At 36.9% G+C, this 23,045-nt stretch overlaps 1 pseudogene; it reads left to right on the top strand.

Moving 5' to 3' along the window:
- Positions 1-15,249: 15,249 nt before the first annotated feature.
- Positions 15,250-15,774, top strand: LOC127546641 (transforming protein RhoA-like; annotated as a pseudogene).
- The last annotated feature ends 7,271 nt before the right edge of the window (positions 15,775-23,045 follow it).

The raw sequence follows: 23,045 nt of genomic DNA, 5'->3' as shown, positions 1-23,045 counted from the left end.
TGTTTGAAAAACTTAAGTCATAACTTGCCAAAAAGTTTAGAACAGTCTTAAGAGATAATGGACAATAAATAAAACTCTATAACTAGTGATACAAAAGATGACAAAGCAGGGGATCAAGGTCTCAATTAGAAATTTTCCACTTTAAAGACAGCAAAACTTTGAAACCTTTCAAGAATCCCAGTGGAGCTCACAGTGGGCCTGAAATCAAAGTTTTCCATTTTAAAGATGGCAGAAACTCTTGAAGAACCTCAGTAATGTTCACACTAGGTCTGAGACTGTGATCTTCTTGAAAACAAGAGATAATCTTTTACCATTCTTTTTATCTCCAATGCTTTAGCATAGGGCCTGGCACATGATAGCTCTAGATAAATGTTTATTGACTGAATTTCTTACCTAAGAACTGGGTTTCACTTTTCAAGCCCTCATTTTTCTATGACTAAGTAGAAGGAGCTTGAGCAGACAGTGACTTCACTTATCCCCACCCACTGAAAGATCCTGACAAAAACAAGTCTGAGATGCTCCAGTGAGACACGGAGCCCATTATTCTAGTTACAGAAGCAACTTTTTAAGATTCAAAATACTCTCCAGTTGAGAGATATGTTGATTGTCATTGATCTACATTAGTAAAAAAGAATTTCCTCTCGGAATTCCAGACCTGGACCATAAATAATAACAATTACAATAGATATAGGATGGAAGATCAGAAAGATTATGGATGGAGAGAGAGGAAAACTGGGTTATAATTCCTATTTTGAACTTTAATAGCTGTGAAATCTTTGCTATTCCTTATCTGCAGAATGGGAAGCTGGATCAGGTAATCTGTAAAGTTCCTTCCAGCTCTGGCATTCTTTGATTCTCTGCCTTTGACAATTTCCCCGAATGAATTGGAGCAGTTTTGGATTTTGTTTGGTTTTGGGGTTTTTGAGAGGCAATTGGGGTTAAGTGACTTATTCAGGGTCATACAGCTAGGAAGTATTAAGTGTCTGAGTCTGGATTTGAACTCGGGTCTTCCTTAATTCCAGAACTGGTGCTCTGCACTATCTAGCTGCTTCTAGTCCAGCATTTTAATAACCTTCTCCAGGAATTCCATCTAAAACCTTCCTGCTGCTAAAACCTTCTTGTAGAAGGGTTGAAAATAGCCCACCACAACCCCTCCATTCTTTATAATTTTTGTTGTTTACTTATTTTAGTCATTTCTGACTCTTCGTGACCCTATTTAAGGTTTTCTTGGCAAATATAAGGAATAGTTTGCCATTTCCTTTTTAGGCTTATTTTACAGACAGGGAAACTGAGGCAACTGAGATTAAGTGGCTAGTTCAACATCATACAGTTAGTGTCTGAGACTAGATTTGAATTTAGATTTTCCTGATTTCACGCCCAGTACTGTATCCACTATGCCACTTAGCTGTCCTATGCCTTATACTATTTCTTCAGATAAGAAAGAAGAGAAGAAACAAGTATTTGTTGAGCACCTGTTATGTGCTAGACCCTTGCCCATAAGATAGTTTCAACCATGCTGCAATGAATCCAATGAGACAATATTTGTTAATAGTGGTGCATAGGCACATATATTGTATTTAGGATATACTGTAACCTATTCGACATGTAAAGGACTGCTTGCCATCTGGGGGAGGGGGTGGAGGGAGGGAGGGGAAAAGTTGGAACAGAAGTGAATGCAAGGGATAATGCTGTAAAAAATTACCCTGGCATGGGTTCTGTCAATAAAAAATTATTAAAAAAAAAAAAAAAAAGAAAAAGAAATGACCAGCAGGATGAATACAGAGAGGCTTGGAGAGACTTACATGAACTGATGCTAAGTGAAATGAGCAGAACCAGGAGATCATTATACACTTCGACAATGATATTGTATGAGGATGTATTCTGATAGAAGTGGTTTTCTTTGACAAAGAGACCTAACTCAGTTTCAATTGATAAATGATGGACAGAAGCAGCTACACCCAAAGAAAGAACACTGGGAAACGAATGTGAACTATTTGCATTTTTGTTTTTCTTCCCGGGTTATTTATACCTTCTGAATCCAATTCTCCCTGTGCAACAAGAGAACTGTTCGGTTCTGCACATATATATTGTATCTAGGATATACTGCAACATATCTAACATATATAGGACTGCTTGCCATCTAGGGGAGGGGGTGGAGAGAGGGAGGGGAAAAATCGGAACAGAAGCGAGTGCAAGGGATAATGTTGTAAAAAATTACCCTGGCATGGATTCTGTCAATATAAAGTTATTATTAAATAAAATAAAATAAAATATATATTAAAAAAAAGTGCTGCATAGGGACAACTAGATGGTACAGTGGATAGAGCCCTGGTCCTGGAGTCAGAAAAACCTGAACTCAAATCTTTTTGGCCTCAGACACTTACACTTAGTAGTTGGACAAGTCCCTTAACTCCAATTACCTCATAGAAGAAAAAATGGTACATAGGAGATGCTCTATAAATGCTTAATCTTTTCCCTTCCCTAGAAGGCTTAATGTCTCTCAAAATTTCCTTGAACTGGTTGCTCTGTGACAAACTTTCGTCCTTTTAATTTAAAATTAATTCTTATTTAAATGCACATAATCATGGGAGGGATACTATTTTAAACTAGTTATTTAAAACTAGTTTAAATTGTTATTAACTATTTAAACTAATAACAGTTTAACCTTAGTGTAATGGAAGAAACTGATAGACAACCATAAGGGGTAGGAGTGGGGAGCTGGAAGGAAGAAGCATGAAAGCACTGGGTAGTGGAGGAAGGTGAAGAGACCAAATTCCCAAATGGACAGGGTAGAGTACTTTGTCCACTTTCCAGTTTTGCACTGGGCTAGCCTACCTTGGTATTACTGTCAAACCCTTGCCAAGATTGAATCATCCCAGAACTTTTAACTTAGTTTTGTTCGGCTTTTTAAATTACTTCTCTGTATTTAGGCTTGGATCCATGATGATTCTCCACCTTGTCTTGGCTGGGCTTGGCCATCTAGATACAAGCTCAATCAATGACTGCTCCATCAATGTCTTTGCACTTTCATCACTGCAGAGAAACTTTGAGAGATGGTTAATGCAGAATGACAAAAACAGTCTAGCAAGTAGAGGATCACCCATTTAGAGGTAGAAGGAATTTTTGAGTCCTTTAATCCTGTGCTTATGAAATTCAAAAAGAAATGATCCCTGGTTGTATGAACATTATCTATGTTTTAGTGTACTTTTATTTATTCTGTTAAACATTCCTCAATCTAGTTCAAGCAGCTCTCAAGGATTAAGGAAGACCCTGAACTCTCCCTAACCAAGGGACCTTGGTTTATATAAGGTGTGTCTATTTTCCTATCATAAGGAAATGAAAATTTCACTTATGCAAAGCAGCTTGGGCTGAGCTTCTCTTCAGGGTGGAGCTATGAGGACGCTTTCAATGGGGCAGAATGTGAAGGCACCTGGATTCCAGAAAACCTGGGGACAATGATCAGCAACTTGGGATATACACTATATTATAGATGGATTTGATAAGCACATTCAACTTAGCCTCTCTCTCCTGCCACAATCCAGCAGAGGGGAGCTCCCCACTCCATGAGGATATCCCACAAATCAAGAATCTGTACAGGAACCTAGCCCACAATCATCATACCAGCTATTGCCTAGGCATTAATGAGTGGGTATATACAAGTTGCTCCCTTTGGAACTGATGAAAGTGATTCAGATCTTAGGATCTAAGAATTGAAAGATCCCCCTGAGATTTTCTATTTTTACCACTCCTCATTCTTTCAATACTGGGTATATGCTAGCTATATGTCATACGTAGGTAAATTTAAATAAGAATTAGCACTGTTCAAAAGTGGACAAAGTGCCCCAGGAAGGGGCATCTAATTGGGGAACTACAAGCAGAAATTCAATGACCACTTTTCTGATAAATTATAATGGGAGTGTTCCTTTCTGGTAGGAGTTGAATTCCACAACTTTGGAAGTCTGTTACTGGCTAGATCTGGAATAGTTTGCTATGTAGGAACTTACCTTCTCCACTCTCCCCTGTTTCCCAGTTATATCTCTGCAGAAATCCTTTATATTATGGCATTCTTTAAAGGTTTTTGCAGTCTATGAAACAAAATGCTTAAAAAGAGAAAGAAACCTAATTAAGTAATTAGTTTAGAAGTTGAGATTAGTACATGTCTAAGGTCAACTCTGACCTGATTCCAGGACTGTTGTTCTATTATGCAATCTGTTTTATCAAGTATTCGACTCTTGACTCTGGGCAAGTCACTTAAACCTGTTTGCCTCAATTTCCTTATTAGTAAAATAAGCTGAAGAAAAAAAGATAAATCACTCTGTAGCATGACTGAAAATGACTGACCAACAAATTATCCTCTCTGCTACTGAATGTACCTTTATTCCCCTAATATGCTGATCTTGGAAGGAGTCAGAATATGCTTTGTTCCCCATTGACACTCTTTTTCACACTCACAGACACTTTTCCATTTTTTGAAGTTAATGAAATTAAAAATTAAATCAATTAAAAATTTCCACCCTATACAAATTAATGGTTGCTCTTGTGTACTGTTTCTGAGATTATAGATCTCACTTCCTAAAGGAGGTCAAAGCTAAGCTTACATCCTGCTTTCCTTCCCCACATTTGCTCAAATTGATGAGGTCTAGATTTGAGGTACTCAAATGAAAATGAGGTCTAGTGGCAGATTCCGGGTACAGGGAGTCAAATAGAGCTCCCTGCAACCTTTTTGGATTCGGCGCAAGGATACGGAGTTAAATGAGGTCTGGGGAGGTGCAAGCAGTTCTCTGTAAAGGAATATACAAACCTGAAGACCTAGATTGATAAAAGAGGTTTTTTAATGAGCATTGGAAGTAAGGTTAAAGTCTAGTTAGTTGTAAAAGGTGTTAGGTAAAGAGAAGAGGGCACTGGAAATATTATTCCAGTGGGCAGAGACACTTGGCTAGAGACCTTTGGAACCTCTGCAAAGAGAGGACTGCAGCCTGGTTCTTTTTATAATGAGAGATTTAGCTTATGGGGCCTGTGGGTGGAGTCCCAAATTGCCTCAGATCCAGTGGGGGCTGGGACAAGCCCAGATCTCCTATTGGAATTCAAAAGGAATGCTTTTGTTGGGAATCAGAAAGGAATAAATCAATCTGAAAGGGCTAGTTTCTCAAAGGGACCACGACCTGCTTCAAAACCACCCTAAACTTCTCAATTACTATGTTCATAAGAGAACCTAGTCTTCCACTTCACTTCAGCTTTTCACTGGGATATTTAATTCCTGGATCTCATTATCCAGGAATGTTCAACTTCCTTTTTAAAAATATCCAGCATTCCTCTAATTATATCTTTCTATCTTATAATTCTATCGCTTCCTTTTCTTTACTCTCATATTTTTTCACTCATTACAATATACAACATAACCCCAAAGTTTTAGTGCAGTTTTAAGTTTTTTATACTACACTAGTACTTTGAGGATACTCTGAAAAATCTAGCCCCTCAATAGTTTTTCAGCTTATTACCTTTTGCTTCCTTTCTTCTTTTTCTAATCTCAAACCAATTCAACTGTACACTATCCCTTACTATTGAATCCTTGGCCTCTTGTCCTATTGATACTTATATATTAACAAACATCTCTGGATTACTTCTCCCATATAACTCCTCAACCCTTACTTACGTGCTGCTGAATGGAGCTGGAGAAGTCACACAAATGTACTGACTGATAAAATTAAAAATTAATTTTAATTCTATTTTTAAGACTTAATCAAGCTATCATTGTTTTCATATACCATGTGGATCTAAACTCCTCACTCTAAATAATTTTGCCCTTGACATTATGGAAAAGCTTGCTTAAAGATCAATCTTTTTCCTAGTAATTATTTCCACCCACTACTACATAGCCTTCAATGGTTTAAATCTCAATTCTATTACTTTAATCTGAATCCTGGTATTGTCCACTTTTATAATTCACTGCCCATTTAACTCAAATTCAAATTCATTCAGTCCAGCCAATGCAGACTAAACCCAACTCTACAGACAGATCCTATTACTGGAGGATTGGGTATTCCAGGAAGACTAGGAGCTTTGGTGTTGTTTGGTAAATAAAGATTTGTCCTTTATTGTCAAAGACCATGACATCAGGGAGGCGATGTCAAGACATACAAGTGAATTGAATTAAGGTCACCAGACTCACTTTCTCCTTCAGATCCATCTGGATTTAGTGACAAGATATAGATAAAGTTTACTGAACCCTTTTTCAAGGCTATTCATCCATTTTTGGTGTCTACCTTGCAGTAAATTCTCACCTGTGACTCCAAGAAGCAATAGGAGACACTATTGCAAAACTTTCTTGGCAGATTTGCTAAACCAGGTTGAGGGGCCTCAAACCTATTGATGAATTAGGGGAATGTCTGCCCCAATGCTATAAAGATGTTCTCCAGTAGGATGGATGAATGAAAATATGAATATTTTCCAACAACCATGGAGCAATTGCAGCAGGAGCTTAGAAACTCTTAAAGCTTGGTCAGATATAAAAAACATCAAGGTATCCATTCATCACCATTTGTCTTGATTTTTGTCTTAAAATTGTGAAGATTCTGGAAAGAGTGGGATTAAGGACTTTGCGTAGCTCTGCCTCACTTAAATCTAATTCACACAGAAGTCAAGACATTACCTTGTAATGTCATTTGGTCCTCTTCAGAAATGAAGAACAAATAACAACAGTTCCATGCTCCCATTTTTTTTGAAGGGGAATCTGAGATCTAGAGATGTATATGATTACCCAAGGCCACAGGTGCAACCTGCTAGTGGCTGCTGGGGATCTAACTCTGACCAGCAGACTAGATCCCTTCATGTGAGAGGATGAAAGCAATACAAGGAGACTGAGAGGCAGTTGCAATTTTTGACCTCCCTCCTCTTCTCTCTTGCCTCTGATTTATTTCATTCTCAATTCACAAGCAACAGTAAAGGCTGATTTGCAACTCCTTCAAGTGTGTTATGATTCACAGCTGTAGGGGCTTTCAGAGCATTGATCTGCCCCTTCAAATTTAGGTGTAGTCCTTAAGAGGTGATAAAAGAGCCAGAATTCCTTTGTATTTGAATCTGGTACAAGGACAAAAAAAGAGTTTAGATTCATGAGTCACATTCAGAATCAGACAAATGTGAAAAAAATTTTTTTGATGTTCACCAAAAAGCAGCAAACTGATAAACTATTTGCAGATTAATATTTCTGTTTTCAACCTAATATTTATTTATTTAACTGCCAGAAAAGTATATTAATAGCATATTAAAATGGGGCAGATAAAATTTTATCTCAAAAGAGTAAAAACAAGTATAATAGATCCTTGACCAGACTTTACAAACCCAATTTTGAGATACTTAAGGCTTACTGACAGTAGTCATTAAATATTGAGATGAGATTAAGAACAACAATGAAATGGCAGTGTCAATAACACAGGCAAGATCCACTTACTAATGGCTGCCTGACAGTAATATTCACAGACAAAATAGGTGTAATTAGGTACCCATTAATTGGGGAATGGCTGAATGAGTTATAGCATAGAAAGTAATGGAATATTATTGTTCTATAAAAAATGATGAACAGGCTGATTTTAGAAAGGCCTGGAAAGATTTACATGAATTGACGGTGAGCGGAAAAAGCAGAACCAGGATTACATCGTATACGACAGCAAGAATGAGGGATCATCAATTATGAAAGATTTGGTTTTTCTCAGTGGTGCAGTGATCCAAAGCAATCCCAATAGACTTTGAACAGAAAATTCCATCTGCATCCAGAAAAAAACTAAGGAGACTGAATGTAAATCAACACATGCTATGTTAACTTCTTTTTTCTGTTTTTTTATTTCTCCATTGGTTTTTCTCTTTTGTTCTGATTTTTCTCTCCCAACATGATTCATAAAGCAATGTATATTAAAAACAAATAAATTTAGTAGGAAAAAAATAAGTGGCAAGGCTCCCCTGGATCTTTAGGAGGCCAGGACTAAAATGCTGAAGTGATGAAAGCAAGGGACCCCAAGCAGAACCTTTTTCCAGAAACCAGTTACAAAATAAGATCTTGCTGGGTCCTGCAAGTCTATGATACTAAGTGTCAAAAGCAAGCAAGAGGAGATCTGTAAAGAAGTGTGTCAGAGATTTTTGTGTGTTTTAATTTAATTGATGGACTATAGAAAAATACCATAAAGAAGGGAGGATTGCAGTTGTTACATATGTAGAATTAAAAGATAAGACTTTGTTCCAATCTAGGGAATCAGTCTGGAGACTATTGACATCAGATATTTATTGCTCTATTTGTGCTTATCTATATTGCTCTCACTTCCCCAGAAACTGAGGTCCAATGTGCTGAACTTAATTTAATCGACTTTATATATGGAAGATCTTGATAATGAGGTACCTAAAAATAGTTGAGAAATGTCATGTGGAGAAATCTTCCCTCAACTTTCTGGCCTTGAACAGGCAGATTTATGTAATATGTATGTTATGTGTAATATATGCATTAAATTAATTTATAACATTTTTGTTGCTGTTGTTTAACTATTTCAGTCATGCATCCTCAGTGGCACCCTTAACTCTGTACTTGCATTCACTATGTCTCTTCTCTAAGTTCCCTTCTCTCCATTCACATAGTGTCTAACACACACACACACACACACACACACACACAAATATATATATAATTATGCTAAGTCATTCTGAAGTACAACTCTTTATTACCCTATTGTTTAAAATTGACAAAGATACCCAAGTGGTTTGCCATTTCCTTCTCCAGTGAACCCTCTTCATCAGATAATCAGAGTTAAGTGACTTTCCCAGCATCACACAACTAAGAAGGGTCTGAGATAGGATTTGAATTCAGGTCTTTCTCTAGACCCAGTGTTCTCTCTATTAAGCTACCAGCTGCTTCTCATATAAAATCATATAATACATTAATACACAATGTTTAATACACATTATATTTGTTAATACATATCCTGTTCATATCAAATAAATTATATGTATATACATATATTTATACAAAGTAGAAGCAATGAACATACTCAGATTTCCCCTTCTAGATAGATTGTGCAGTGAGTACTGATATTCTCTGTCTTCTTCAAGGTCACATGGATGAGGAAAGACTTTTTTTTTGCTGAGGCAATTAGGGTTAAGTGACTTGCCCAGGGTCACACACCTAAGCAGTGTTATGTGTCTGAGATCAGATTTGAACTCAGGTCCTCCTGACTTCAGGGTTGCTGCTCTATCCACTGTACCATTTAGCTGTCCCCAGGAAACCCTTTCTTTAGTCATGTAGGACTCATTGCTGAGAGATTTGAAAGGTAGATTATGGAATCTTCCATTTGACTTTGGAACTAAAAAAACTGAGGATGATTCAATGGAAGTAAAAGAAAAAACATCTAGTCCTGTTATTACTCTCTTCCTTTCTGGCTTTAAAACTTGTTGATTTCTTCCTAAAGTACCCAGAGAAGTGGGTAGTGAAATGTGAAGTTACTGAATTTTAATCCATCTATTAATGATTCTTTTGTACTTAGCATACTTTTTGTATAAGGAAAAACTCTGTCTCATAGCTTCTTCTTGTTTGTACTTATTCCTTTTACTAGAGACTTACTATAATGACATTGTCCTTGGAATGCCAGGGTTAGGGTTTTTAAGAAGCTAATGATTGCAAGAATGGGAGCACAATCCCACTTATACTATGGCTAAGTTCACTCCTCCTTCTTTCCTTCCTACCCTACATTGAGAATATAGTCAAACTGCTTATCTAGGTACAGAACAGGGAGAGTCAGGTAACTCTATCCTTGTAAATGTCAGTAGTCATTGCTTTATGCTATATATTTTAAAATATACAAAAAGTGAACACAAAATAAACTTTTTTACATGGGGAGGGATAAAAACACAAAATAGATGTCGATCATCAAAAGACACAAAATAGATGTCAATCATCAAGAAAACAGTAACCATAACGGTCATTGTCCTTTGTGCTTTAAAAACAACCAAAAATGACATCACTACATGAATGTGTGCAATTATGGGTGATCAGATCAATATGAGCTCAAAAAGCTCTACCACATAGTCCAGTCCACATGACCACTTGGAGTGGAGATGTCTCTCCAACTACAATAACATAAATGAAAAGAATAACCACAAAATAAAGACTGAATGCAGTGTAATGATAATAACCAAGCTTGACATGAAAAATATAACGCCATCCTTTTTTTGCAGAAGAAGAATTTGGACTTGATTGATATAAATTAATTGCTTTGTTTGACTGTGATACTTTTCCCCCCCTTTATTTGTTATAATGGATGACTTTCTATCTAAGGAATGGGAGACTAAAGATAATATAAAAATAAAAAATATCAATAATTAAATAATATAAAAAAAACAGAAGATATCAATAATTTAAAAGCATTCTTTTCATTCCCTGAATTAGGGCTGAAATGCACCAGTAAAAGATAAATTGAGTTCTCAGATTCCATGCAAAACATCTCTTCCCAGTTTTCCTCATCCATTACTTCACCCTCCTAAATCTTCTGTCCTGAATGTTAAGGATAGGGAAAGTAAACAAAATGGAAGTAAATAAAAATAATAGTAGATGTGAATATATGTAAACAAAACAAATAATTTCTTCTCAGGAGTTACTATATTAATTGGGGAGCGGGGTGGGGGGGAGGAGGAATGGAAAATGTAGCTTTGGAGTAAGATACAAGAGGCTAAATTTTCAGATTTAGAATTATTAAGATATCGTAGAAATATTCTAGTCCAATTCCACCATTTTATATGTAATACTATCTTCAGGTCTATTTCTTCTCTCCCCCATTCCAATTCACACTCTGAGTCGCATATTGGATCCCCAGTAGAGGACAGTGGCTATCTCAAGTTCTAGGATATCCTTTGTGGGACTGTACTTCTAAAAACTATCGCTCAAGATCCTTCTCCATTATACTTTCTCCATAATCAACAGCCAATATACTGAATTAGTTCTTAGCAAAGACAGGTATGAAGATGGCAAACTAAGAATAGCTAAAGAAAATTTCCCTTAACTAAATGTAGAAGACATTCTCCTACAACTACACGCAGAATCTGTAGGAAGAATGGGCTCAAAACAAGTGCAATGTCAGTAAATCCCATGCTGCCAAGACAATTTAACTTAGGAGTTGCAGGGCTTTGAGGTCCTTTTTTTTCCTTTCTCATTCTGTCTTTACAAAGCTTCTCCTTGTTTGGCAATTGTCAATGCTATAAAATTACCCATGCATATAACTTGTAAATAAAAAGCTACTAAAATTAGGAAAAAAAAAAAGCGTCCCCTTGGATGCAATTTTTCTCCTGGCTGAATTTCTGCTAAGTCAGTTCCTAGAGACCCCCTCTGCAGCTCAATTTTTAATTGCCAGGCTGAAGTCCTATTTGAATTCGTAGCTGGCTCTTTTCTTTGCTGCCAGAGGTCCCACTCCTTGGATTTGCTTAAATGCTGTCTCTTCATTGACCACTTCTCATTATCCATTTCTGTTTGAAGAGTATGTCTGTCTCTGCTTCTGAAACTATGCCTTGGAGTCTCTCAATGCACTCTCCAATTGCTTGAAAAAGGATTGCTTACACTAACCAATAGGGTGGGGGAAGAAGAAGAACCGCCCCCCCCCTTTTTTTTTCCACAAAAGCCATTCCATTTCAGAAAACAAACTCTATACCATGTGGTAGTCTTCCTTTTCTGCTGCCGCTTGACAAAATTGCCTATAAAGCCAGCAACTCAGCCTTTAAAGAGCCTTCGGAGGCATAAATTAATTTCAATCTATATGAAAACATGATCTGAATCAATAATAAGAAAAAATACATTAATATCTCTGAGATTTCATTTCATATTCTGAAAAATATCAAAGATTCTCAAAGATGACCATGTGCTTGGCACATAGTAAGAATTATATAAATGTTAGCTGTTGTTAGTATTATTATCACATCTTTTCAGGGAAGAACACATCATCAAGTCTTGTAGCTTTTTCTGCTACCCTCCATTTGGGAATCAAAGGTTTCCTTGGAGAGGGGAGGCACAGTTTCTATGCCTGATTCCTCACTGAGCACATTTAGACAACCTACATGAATATACACATTTTATAAGAACAATACACACACTTTAGAATGATGCATATACAATGATTACAGCCATGTAAATGAAAAGATCATTAAAGGAAGCCAAACTCTGAATAATTGAAAAGCCACTAATGGTCCCAAAGAACAGATAATTCTCAGCAGAATGCTTCAGGCATTGTCAGAGGAGGTCATTGTATTTGTTATTTGTGTTTATTTGCTTTTCTTTGTTACAAGGAGGGTTTAAATTCTTGTTTCATGGAGAGATGCATATCGAGAAATAATTAAAGCTGAAAAAAAAGTCTTTTTTTTTTTTTTAATTTTTAAATACATACAAATGTTTAAGACCTAGGTCCATTCCCATTAGATAACTGAACAAGGGATATAAACCATTTTTCAAAGGAAACAAAAACTATCAACAACTAAAAGGCAGATGAAATCCTTTTCTTTTCTTAGTTGAGGAGAGGTGAGAGAAGAGGTGTGAAATATTGGATAACAAAGAGTGAGGCCCCTATAGAGAGAGGGACCCACCTGTGGTGAGAACTGTCCTTATATACTTATATGACTCAAAGGAAGGTAGAATAGGCATCTCTAGCCCTTTCATCCTACACCCCACCTCTCCTACCCTCCACCTACCATACACTAAGGAAGACTTTAATTCTAGTGAAGAGGAGAAGCAGGAGGTTAAGATCAGATGCTTCTCTGCTCTCCAGAGAGAGACAGAGAAAAATAGAGAGAGGGAGGGAGAGGGAGAAAGGAGAAAGAGTAAGAAGGAAGGAAGGGGGGAGAGAGAGAGGAAAGAGAGAAAGAGAGAAGAAAGAAAGAAAGAAAGAAAGAAAGAAAGAAAGAAAGAAAGAAAGAAAGAAAGAAAGAAAAAAAGAAAGAAAGAAAGAAAAAAAGAAAGAAAGAAAAGAAAAGAAAGAAGGAAGAAAGAAAGAAAGAAAGAAAGAAGGAAGAAAGAAGGAAAGAAAGGAAGAAGGAAGGAAGGAAGGAAGAAGGAAGGAAAGAAGGAAAGAAGGAAGGAAGGAAGGGAGGGAGGGAGGAAGAAGGAAAGAAAGAAGGAAAGGAAGGAAGGAAGAAAGGAGGAAGAAAGGAAGAAAGGAAGGAAAGGAGGAAGAAAGGAAGAAAGGAAGGAAAACAAGGAAGGAAAGGAGGGAGGGAGGGAGAAAGGGAAGAAGGAAGGAAAGGAGGGAGGAGGAAGGAAAGGAGGGAGGGAGGAAGGAAGGAAGGAAGGAGGGAGGAAGGAAGGAAGGAAAGGAGGGAGGAAGGAAGAAAGGAAGGAAAGGAGGAAGGAAAGGAGGGAGGAAGGGAGGAAAGGAGGGAGGAAGGAAGGAAAGGAGGGAGGAAGGAAGGAAGGAAGAAAGGAAGGAAGGAAAGGAGAGAGGAAAGAAGGAAAGGAGGGAGGGAGGAGGAAGGAAAGGAGGGAGGAAGGAAGAAAGGAAGAAAGGAAGAAAGGAAGGGAGGGAGGGAGGAAGGAAAAGATGGGGAGAAACAGAAAAAAGGAGAGAGAAAAAGAGAACGAGACAGAAAGAGAGAGACAGAGAAAGACAGGCAGACACAGACAGGGAAACAAGGATAGAATTATATCTATTTTGTCCCTTAACTATTCTTAGTCTGGGGGATATGTTCAGGTTCCTCTAAGTTCTGATCATTTTGTCATTTTGAGGGGGTGGAGAACCTTCAGCTCTATATTTAAAGCTGGATCCCTTTTCCACGAAATACTGGTTCTATAATGAGCACACAATAGTAAATAAAGAAAGCCATTTCCCCCCAAAATCATAGCAAAAACAGAAATCAGAGAAGGTATACATAGGAGACTATATACCAGATAGTAAAGAAATTCTCCCATTGGGAGTGAGGTAACTCAGTTCAACAGTGTTCTACACCTCACCCAAGCAGAAACTCCCTGAACTTTAGAGTAACAAGTTGGGCATGAGAGAGACTGAGACTACCTGCTCCTCTTATGTTTTCCAAAAAATGAGATAGATCTCTTCCATCCTCTCTCTTGAATCTGGAAGCTAGAATCTCTCAATGTTTAAAGAGCTGAGAAGAAATTGAGTTGAGAAGATTCAACTTGAGTCTTGAAGATTCAAAACTTAAGAGTATGACAGAAGACCAGCGAAGATTGGAACTCTCTTGCTTCTCAAGACAACTTCCCATTCATCTTCACTAAGAAGTAGAGACTCCCATAGCAATGGCCTTTAGACAGGGCTTTCAGTTGAATGTGCCCACAGCTGTGGTTCATGTTTGGGTTAATTTTTCTTTGACTGGTTTGCTTTCTTCTAAGGTCTCTTCTAGTTCTCAATCAATTGATCCTGGGATTCCCAATGCCATGAATGTTTTCCTTTGTTACTAGGAAGGTTGAATAAATCAATCAATAAAAGTTCTTACTATATTTTTAGATATGGTGCTAAGTGGTGGAGAGGGAAAGTAATAAATAAGGAAATCACTGTAGAGTGATTAAAAAAAAAAAAAAAGAAATTGTATCATGAAAGTAGGTGGAGGTGCCTGCCCTGAGAGTCAGTTCATGCTTGTAAACTGGGACGGAGAAGGGAAAGTAAATAGAAACCCAGAGTCACTAAACCAAATACAATATCCAATGAAGATAAAAGGTCACGAGCATATCATTCTTTTCTGCGGGAGTGGTTACCTAGATAGGTGGCTGTTTTCCTTCAATTCCTTAAGTGTATCTGATTAATTTCTCTGTCCAGCATAGTTTCCCAGCGGCTTCCGAAATCTGCATACTGGGATTGGTAAGCCTAGCAGAGTTCTAAAAAGGAAAAAAGAAAAGAATATGGCAGGATAAGAGGCTGAGACTGGCAGATACTCTCCTGTTGAGATCTCAAAGAGTGAGCTAGGAAAGATAGTGTCATTGCTAAAGTCCCAGAAGAAGGATTTAGAGGTGCCAGGTTCCGTTACCTTCCAAATGGATCAATCCTGACAGCTGAAAAGCGAGAGGAGAGATATTAAAAAATAAAATAGGGCTCCAGTCGCCCCACTGCCACAGCTGCCCATCCGCACTCCCACTCCTCACTGGCCGGCTGATTTCTAGAATAGAAACTGCCTGGGTCCCAGAACGCCCAGTTTGCAGAGCACCTTGTCTGGGCCTTGGGACTCCAGAACCACTTGAGTTACATCCACCATCTAGCAAAAGTTATTAGTGTGTAATGGTGCACATGCTTATTGATTGTATTTAGCAAAGACCAAGTCCCTGAAGTTTATTTGCCCACAGTGTTTGAAAATCATGTCGCAGATTTTGAAGTTCATGGAAAACAGATGGAATTGGCTTTGTGAGACACAGCTGGTCAAACAGATTATAATCGCCCCACTCTTTCCTACCCAGATACCGATGTTATACTTAAGTATTTTTCCATAAAGAGATCTGATATTTAGAAAACATCCGAGAAAAGTGGACCCCGGAGGTGAAGCATTTCTGTCCTAATGTGCCCATTATCCTGGTTGGAACAAAGAGGACCTTCGACATGATGAGCATACAAGACAGGAGCTGGCCAATTTGAAGCAGGAGCCAGAGAAATGTGAAGAAGGCAAAGATACGAAGATACGGTGAAACAAATTGGCGCATTTAGGTATATGGAGAACTCATCCAAGACCAAAGAGGGTGTGAGAGAGGTTTTTGAAATGGCCACAAGGGCTGCTTTACAAGCCAAAGCCTTCCTTTGTGCCTCCAAGTGCCTCGACTTTTGAACTCAGAGGAAAGCCCAAGCCCTCACTCTGTTCATTTTTGAAATGATATTTGTTAATCTTAGTATATGATTACTGGTCTTTTCCATTTACCTGCAATTTACTTGGAGATTTACAGATGAGAAATCATATTACAGTATTTAGAAACCATAATTGGCTAATTAATGTCAGTGTGTTCAACATATTTGTGCATACTAGGGTCCTCTGACATTATTCTTAATGTCCCTCCTCATTCTCCCAACCAGCACATCTGGCATTAATTCAAAGGAATTCTTAACTTCTGCTTCTTTTTATTTTATTTTTTGTTAATAGAATTTTATTTTTCAAAATACATGCAATGAAAGTTTTCAACATTCATCGTTCTGAAACCTTGTGTTCCAAATTTTTCTCCTCTTCCCCTTCCCACTTCCCCAAGACAGAAAGCAATCCAATATAGGTTAAATGTGTACAATTCTTCTAAACATCTTTCTATATTCATCATAATGCATAAGAAAAATCAGACAAAAGGGAAAAAAACACAAGAGAATTAAAAAACAAACAAGCAAACAATAAAAGGTGAAAATCGTATGCTTTGATTCACATTTAGTCTTCAGAGTTCTTTCTCTAGATGCAGATGGCTCTTTCCATCCCAAGTATATTGGAATTGCCTTGAATCCTCTCCTTGTTGAAAAGAACCAAATCCATCATAGTTGATCATCATATAACCTTGCTGTTACTGTGTACAGTATTCTCTTGGTTCTGCTCATTTCATTTATTCTTGCTTCTTTTTAGAATATGAAAAGGTGATTACTTGTAAATTGGACTTTGACTACTTTCATACCTAACACATCCTCTTGATGTCAGCTGTAGGATCCTCTGGAAATAAATGGGGAGTCACTTCAGAGAAAAACCTCTTATAAGGCTTTTATGGTTATAACTTTGGTTATTCAATTATTTGAAAATGGGACTCAGAGACAGCTTCATGCAGCTGTAGCAAAGCATCAGTTCTGTGATTTCATGTTAGTGTTAGTTACTGTGTGATTTGTGCAGCTCAATGTATATTAAAAATTGTCTATCTTATCTTAGATGAAGTATTTTTGATATAATTGAGTTTTCTAATACTGATATTTGTTAGCTTCACAGCTCTCTGGGTTTTTGTTGTTGTTGTTTTGAAAAGAGTACATTTGAACATATAGTCAGATGAAAAAACATTCGAATTCCTTTTTGTCAATTACTCTACTGAATGACAGCCATTTGCAGTTCCCTTTATGCACTAATGTCCGCCACTCCTGTATCATGGATCTTGAGTCAAAGAATGGGAAATTGGTTCTACCCCACAGCAATGCAATAGCTCAGAAATTGGAGTGATTTTGTCTGAACTCAAATTGCAGCATCTTGATATATGAAATGTTTCTTTATATCACAGTAGTGAGTTCCTTTAATCTCTTTGGAGAGCTTATTTTTGCATCTCTTTGTTGGAGGTCAAAGTCCCCCTTAGAATTTTTCATTCCTTTCTAGTGAATTAAATTTTTTTTTCTGTATCAGTTAATTTTTTCCCAGTTTTCTAAACTTCCTGTAAGACAAAAAGAAATAAAATAGGTTCCTGCCCTTAAGTTTTCAGCCTAGACGGAAGAAATAAAACACACATATGCACTGACTCACATGTTGCAATACTTGTACATCTAGAAGTGATATCAATGATCTCTGCATATTGCCAATTGTAAGAAAGAAATAGAACCAATATCAATATTAAACAGCTAATGATATTGTTATTTATAATACTTTTATAATTATAATTTAACCAATGGGTGTCCAGTGCCTGGAAAAGTCCTAGAACAAAGTAAGTGCTTAATAAATACTTGTTGACTGATTCATCACTTGATAACTTTATTGGAGAGTTCCACATGTTCTACTGGGGCTGAAATGCTGAATAAGTACAGTATTCTCTATAATTACCAGAGAGTTTGAGGCCATCTATCTCTCAAACTCCACCTCCCTCTGTGACAGGTCATGACTGTAGGCTAAGAATGTATATATTCATTATTCTACTAAATAGATCCCTCACATACTGGCTAACTCCACCTTCCTTTGATGGTGCTGTATTTCAATGAGCTGAATACATGAGGTCACAATGTTGCTCCACATGCTGAAATACTCCACATACAGCAGTTCCACTCTTTAATACAGAATCAATTAAGTAGAAAATCAGTACTTAACCAGAGAACACAATACATAATAAAATAATAAACAAAAATAACATCAAAAACAACAAAAAGTTATAACTACAAAAACTACATCTCTATTTACAATCCCCAAAGACAAAGGATCAATCCAAACTAATGAATTCTATGACACATATAGTTTGAGTTCTCAAATAGACAAAAGACTGCTTCACAAGATAATTAGTTGTTGTTATTATCACTATTAATGGTTAGGACTTATATGAGCACTGAGGCTTTGCAAAACATTTTACAATTTGCATTTTAGATTTCTCATTTGATTCTTGTGAAATAGTGATGTTCTTATCCCCATATTGTAGGTGAAGGAACTGAAGCTACATGAGTCACCTGATCATATAACTAGTAAGAATCTGAGGAAGGATTTGACTCTGAGACCAACATTCTATCTATTATGGCTCCCAGATGTTGCATCCCATTTGATGGTCAACACACTTTCCCAAAGATATTGGTCATAGACAACAACTCTGGAATCAGGGTCTCAGCTAACCCACAACAAAGGGATTCAGTGCACTGGAACTCAGGAGAGTTGATATGTCCTCCTTTAGACAGCTGGTTATTGATATAGACTTTTTACCTCTATTGATATATCCAATTACCATGTATCAGAGTAAGTGGAATCGGCAGCTAACTATATGAGGAGACATAATATCATTTCAATTCCTTGTACCTGAGAGAAATAATTCATTTGAAACTCTATTTTATTCCAATTCGTATTAATCATTTTGATAGAATCATATCAAAATTCTGTATATAAGACCCCAGTACTGTGAGCTGCAGACTTTAAGTTCACTTGCTTAGTTAACTAAAAACCCTCCACCCTTGTTTTGCCTTTGTAATGCTGACCAAGCCCATTGTGGCAGAGATCACAACTACAACCCAAAATATTTTGTACCTCTGCACTAATCATAGGCCATTTATGACCACTTAGGTCATTGATTGTGATAGTGTGCACCATTTCCTCCTGCCCAAATTAAGAAGCTTATTCTTCTTATGTAGAGATAATCTTTCTTTCATCCAAATTATGACTCTGCCTGTTATAGTTTGCTTATTTTGACTTATACACTACATATCAATGGAATGTATTTGGTATAGCTGTTCCAGAATAACTGTACATCTAGCCCTATAAAAATAGAGCTCAGGAAGGAGGAGGCATCTCAGATCATGAGGAAGATCTGGGTTCCACTTCATTGAACAGGACTATGGACCCTTTAATAAAGGCCATTGGCTCAGAGTTCTGCCTCAGTCTTTTTTATTGTAGGTGAGATAATTATAATCCCCACAACACCATCAAACCACCATTCCTCAATGTCACAGTGACCCGTAACATTGTTCTCTTGCTTCTCTCAGTCCAAAATCCTCAATGTTCTTTGAAACATGAAAAAGGAATATTTACAAAGAAAGAAAATGTGTTTGTATATACACATATGTCTATATGTGTATATACATATATATATCATTTTACATACATATGCATATTTATATGAGTATATGTATGTTTATTATTATTTTTTAAAGAAGGCTATAGACTCAGAAGTGTTTTTCAGAAAAAAGAACAAGGGAGGGGAATATAAATTGAAATCCAGGCTCACTAAAATATAATACCCAATGAAATGCTAAACAAAATTTTACCAATGAACACCTCACTGCAGTATTATCTTCTTAATCCTCTCTTGGATACAACATCAATATTAAGGCCATTTACTGAATTTGAATTTGTTACTGTGGTAACTCTATGTACTTTGCTCCTCTTCTCCCTTTGTGCCTATAGAAACAGAAATATGTAGCAACATAAAGTCAATGGTCCCATCTTCACACACTTGTCCATTACTAATTGAAGCCATAGTAACAGCCCACAGTCATAGCTATGACCACAGAGACACCCCATATAAAAAGCTCTGGTCTTTATAGGAACACCAATTTAATTTGCTTCTTGGCATAGAGTTTCTATAATAATTTGCCACTTCATTTCATAGAATAGAAGGGGAAAGCCACTAATCAAGTATTCTTTTACATTATAATTTTGAGTCAGCAACATTTTTCCTCTAGGAAACAGTAAAATAGCAGAACCATTATTATTTTAAAAAGCAAATAATGATGTCCAATAAGGCTCTATTGCCACAATTTCCTGAAGTCATTGATGACTATCTTAATATATTCATAGGGTTGTTTCAAGACTCATAAAAATACATTATTATTATATGATGTAATAATAAAATGATATTATTATAGCTCATATAATAGCTAAAAATGCCAGCTATCTACATAGAGAACTTTATAGCACTTTACAAAAGACACAAAAGGGGCACCATGGATAGAGCACCAGGTCTAGAGTCAAGAAGATACGAGTTAAAATTCAGCCGTGTGACCCTGGGCAAGTCATTTAATCCTGTTTGCCTCACTTTTCTTATTTGTAAAATGGAGATAATAATAGCATATACCTCCTGGGATTACTGTAAGGATAAAATAAATTTTGATAAAGTGCTTTGCAAACTTTAAAGTAATATACAAATGTTGTTGCTGTAGCTAAATGGTCACTGGAAAGAGTGCCGGGCCTCTTGAATTCTCTTCCTGATTTCAAATGTAACCTCAGACACTGTGTGACTCTGAGCAAGTTACTTAACCCTGTTTGCCTCAGTTTCCTCATCTGTAAAATGAGCTGGAGAAGGAAATGGTAAACTACTCCAGTATCTTGATCCAAATGGAGTAATAAAGGGTTGGGTATAACTCATAACAACAAAATATTATTATGATGATCTCACAGTTTGCATAGATTATCTTGTTTGAGCCTTACAACTATCCCGAGGTTAAGTGCTATTATCAACATTTTATGGATGAGGAACTTGAGAGATGTTAAATGACTTACCTAGGGTCCCAAAGGTAGTAAACATATTAGGCAGGATTTGAAACAAGATCTTCCTGATTCTAAGTCAAGTACTCTAGCCACAACACCATCCAAACAACTACAACAGTTCCAGTAGCCCCAGCAGCAATATAAATACTTTATAAACTGCAGGCAGGGCAGGACTAAGAATAGCCATTGATCTTCCCGTTTTAATACACTTAATTAAGGGGCTCCAGTTAATGTGCAGAGAATAGTGCTAAATTCACACTAAGAAAGCTCAGATAGAATCTTGCCTCAGAAACCTAATTATGAGGAGACCCTAGGTAAATCATTTTACCACTCTGTGTTCCAATTTCTTCATCTGTCAAATTCCTGTAGTATTGGTCTCACATGGTTGTTATGAAGATCAAATATGATAATATATGTATATGACTAAATAAATGTATACTAAATATATGCATATATTTATATACAATGACTGGTAAAACTCAAAGCAGTATATCAATTATAATAGTATTACGTGTGATCAGTTCTCCCATGCTATTTGTGATATGGTCAGTCCCAGTCTGGTTCCAACACTAAAGCTGAGAAGGAACCTTGATAGGTTATTTGAACACTATAGGAAAGGAAATCTACTCACTTGACTCCACCACATGATCTCCTTTTTCCATTTTCATACATTGTACAAACTATTTATCCAATATTTTCAGGAAATGAGGTAAATGAATGAATGAAGCATTTATTGTTTTTATTATATAAAAAGCTCTGGAAATACAAACAGAAAAAGCCCCTTCTCCTAAGGAGTTTAGTGAGAGAAATAACACATGTGGAAGGATTCAGCTGCAAGTCAGATGGGAAAATTCTGTGAACCTTAGGGTATAGCAGCAAAATATATGTGATGCCTTTTCTTTAGTGCCATTTCTACCAATAAATTCACATTGGTTATCTTTGGAGGCAAGAGCATCCTTTTCTGGGTCTTCAGTTGCTATGGGTATAGCACCTGTAGAAGCAGTTTTGTTCTTATTGTTGAGTGATTTCAATCCTGTCTGACTCTTCATAACACCATTTTGGGGTTTTCTTGGCAAAGGTACTGTGTGGTTCACCATTTCCCTCTTTAGTCCATTTTACCGATAAGGAAACTGAGGTAAACAGGGTTAAATGACTTGACCAGGATCACACAGCTGCTAAGTGTCTGAAGGCAGAATTAAACTTAGGAAGATGAATCTTCCTGACTTTAGATTCAATACTCTATCCCCAAACTACCTAGCAACCAATCAGGTTGCATCTCCATAAGGGTTGCTTCCTAGAAAGATGGCTAAGGGAGCTGTTAAGCTTGAAGTATTAAAGCTTGAAGATTCTCAGGGATCTTGACTTGTAAGACTTTTTTTTAAAAAATTAATTAAAGCTGTTTATTTTCAAAAAAACACGGATAGTTTTCAATATTCATCTTTGCAAAACCTTGTGTTCCAAATGCTTTTTTTTTTCCTTCCCTTTCCCCCACCCCTTCCTCTAGATGGCAAATAATCCTATGTGCAATTCTTCTATACACATCATGGTACACAAGAAAAATCTGATCAAAAAGGAAAAAAATGAGAAAGAAAAAATGCAAGCAAACAACAACAAAGGTGTAAATACTATGTTGTGATCCACACTTAGTTCCCACAATTCTCTCTCTGGGTGTAGAAGGTCTCTTCATCATAAGACCATTGGAATTGGCCTGAATCACCTCATTGTTGATAAGAGCCACATCCATCAGAATCAAACTTCGTATAGTCTTGTTGTTGCCATGTACAACGATCTTTTGGTTCTGCTCATTTTTAGCATCAGTACATGTAAGTCTTTCCAGGTCTTTCTGAAATCAGCCTGTTGATCATTTCTTATAGAACAATAATATTCCATAACATTCATATATCGTAACTTATTCAGCCATTCTCCAATTGATGGGCATCCATTCATTTTCTAGTTTCTGGCCACTACAAAGAATGCTGCCACAAACATTTCTGCATATGTAGTCCCTTTCCCTCCTTTAATATCTCTTTGGGATATAAGTACAGTAGAACCACTGCTGGATCACAAGGTATGCAGTTTGATAGCCCTTTGGGCATATTTCCAAATTGCTCTCCACAATGGTTAGATCAGTTCACAATTCCACCAACAATATATTAGTGTCCCAGTTTTTCCACATTCCCTCCAATATTCGTCCTTGTCTTTTC

Source organism: Antechinus flavipes, chromosome 2, assembly GCF_016432865.1.
Source record: "Antechinus flavipes isolate AdamAnt ecotype Samford, QLD, Australia chromosome 2, AdamAnt_v2, whole genome shotgun sequence".
NCBI lineage: Eukaryota > Metazoa > Chordata > Mammalia > Dasyuromorphia > Dasyuridae > Antechinus > Antechinus flavipes.
The sequence above is the reverse complement of the archived record's forward strand: the minus strand, read 5'-3'. Positions and strand labels throughout refer to the sequence as shown.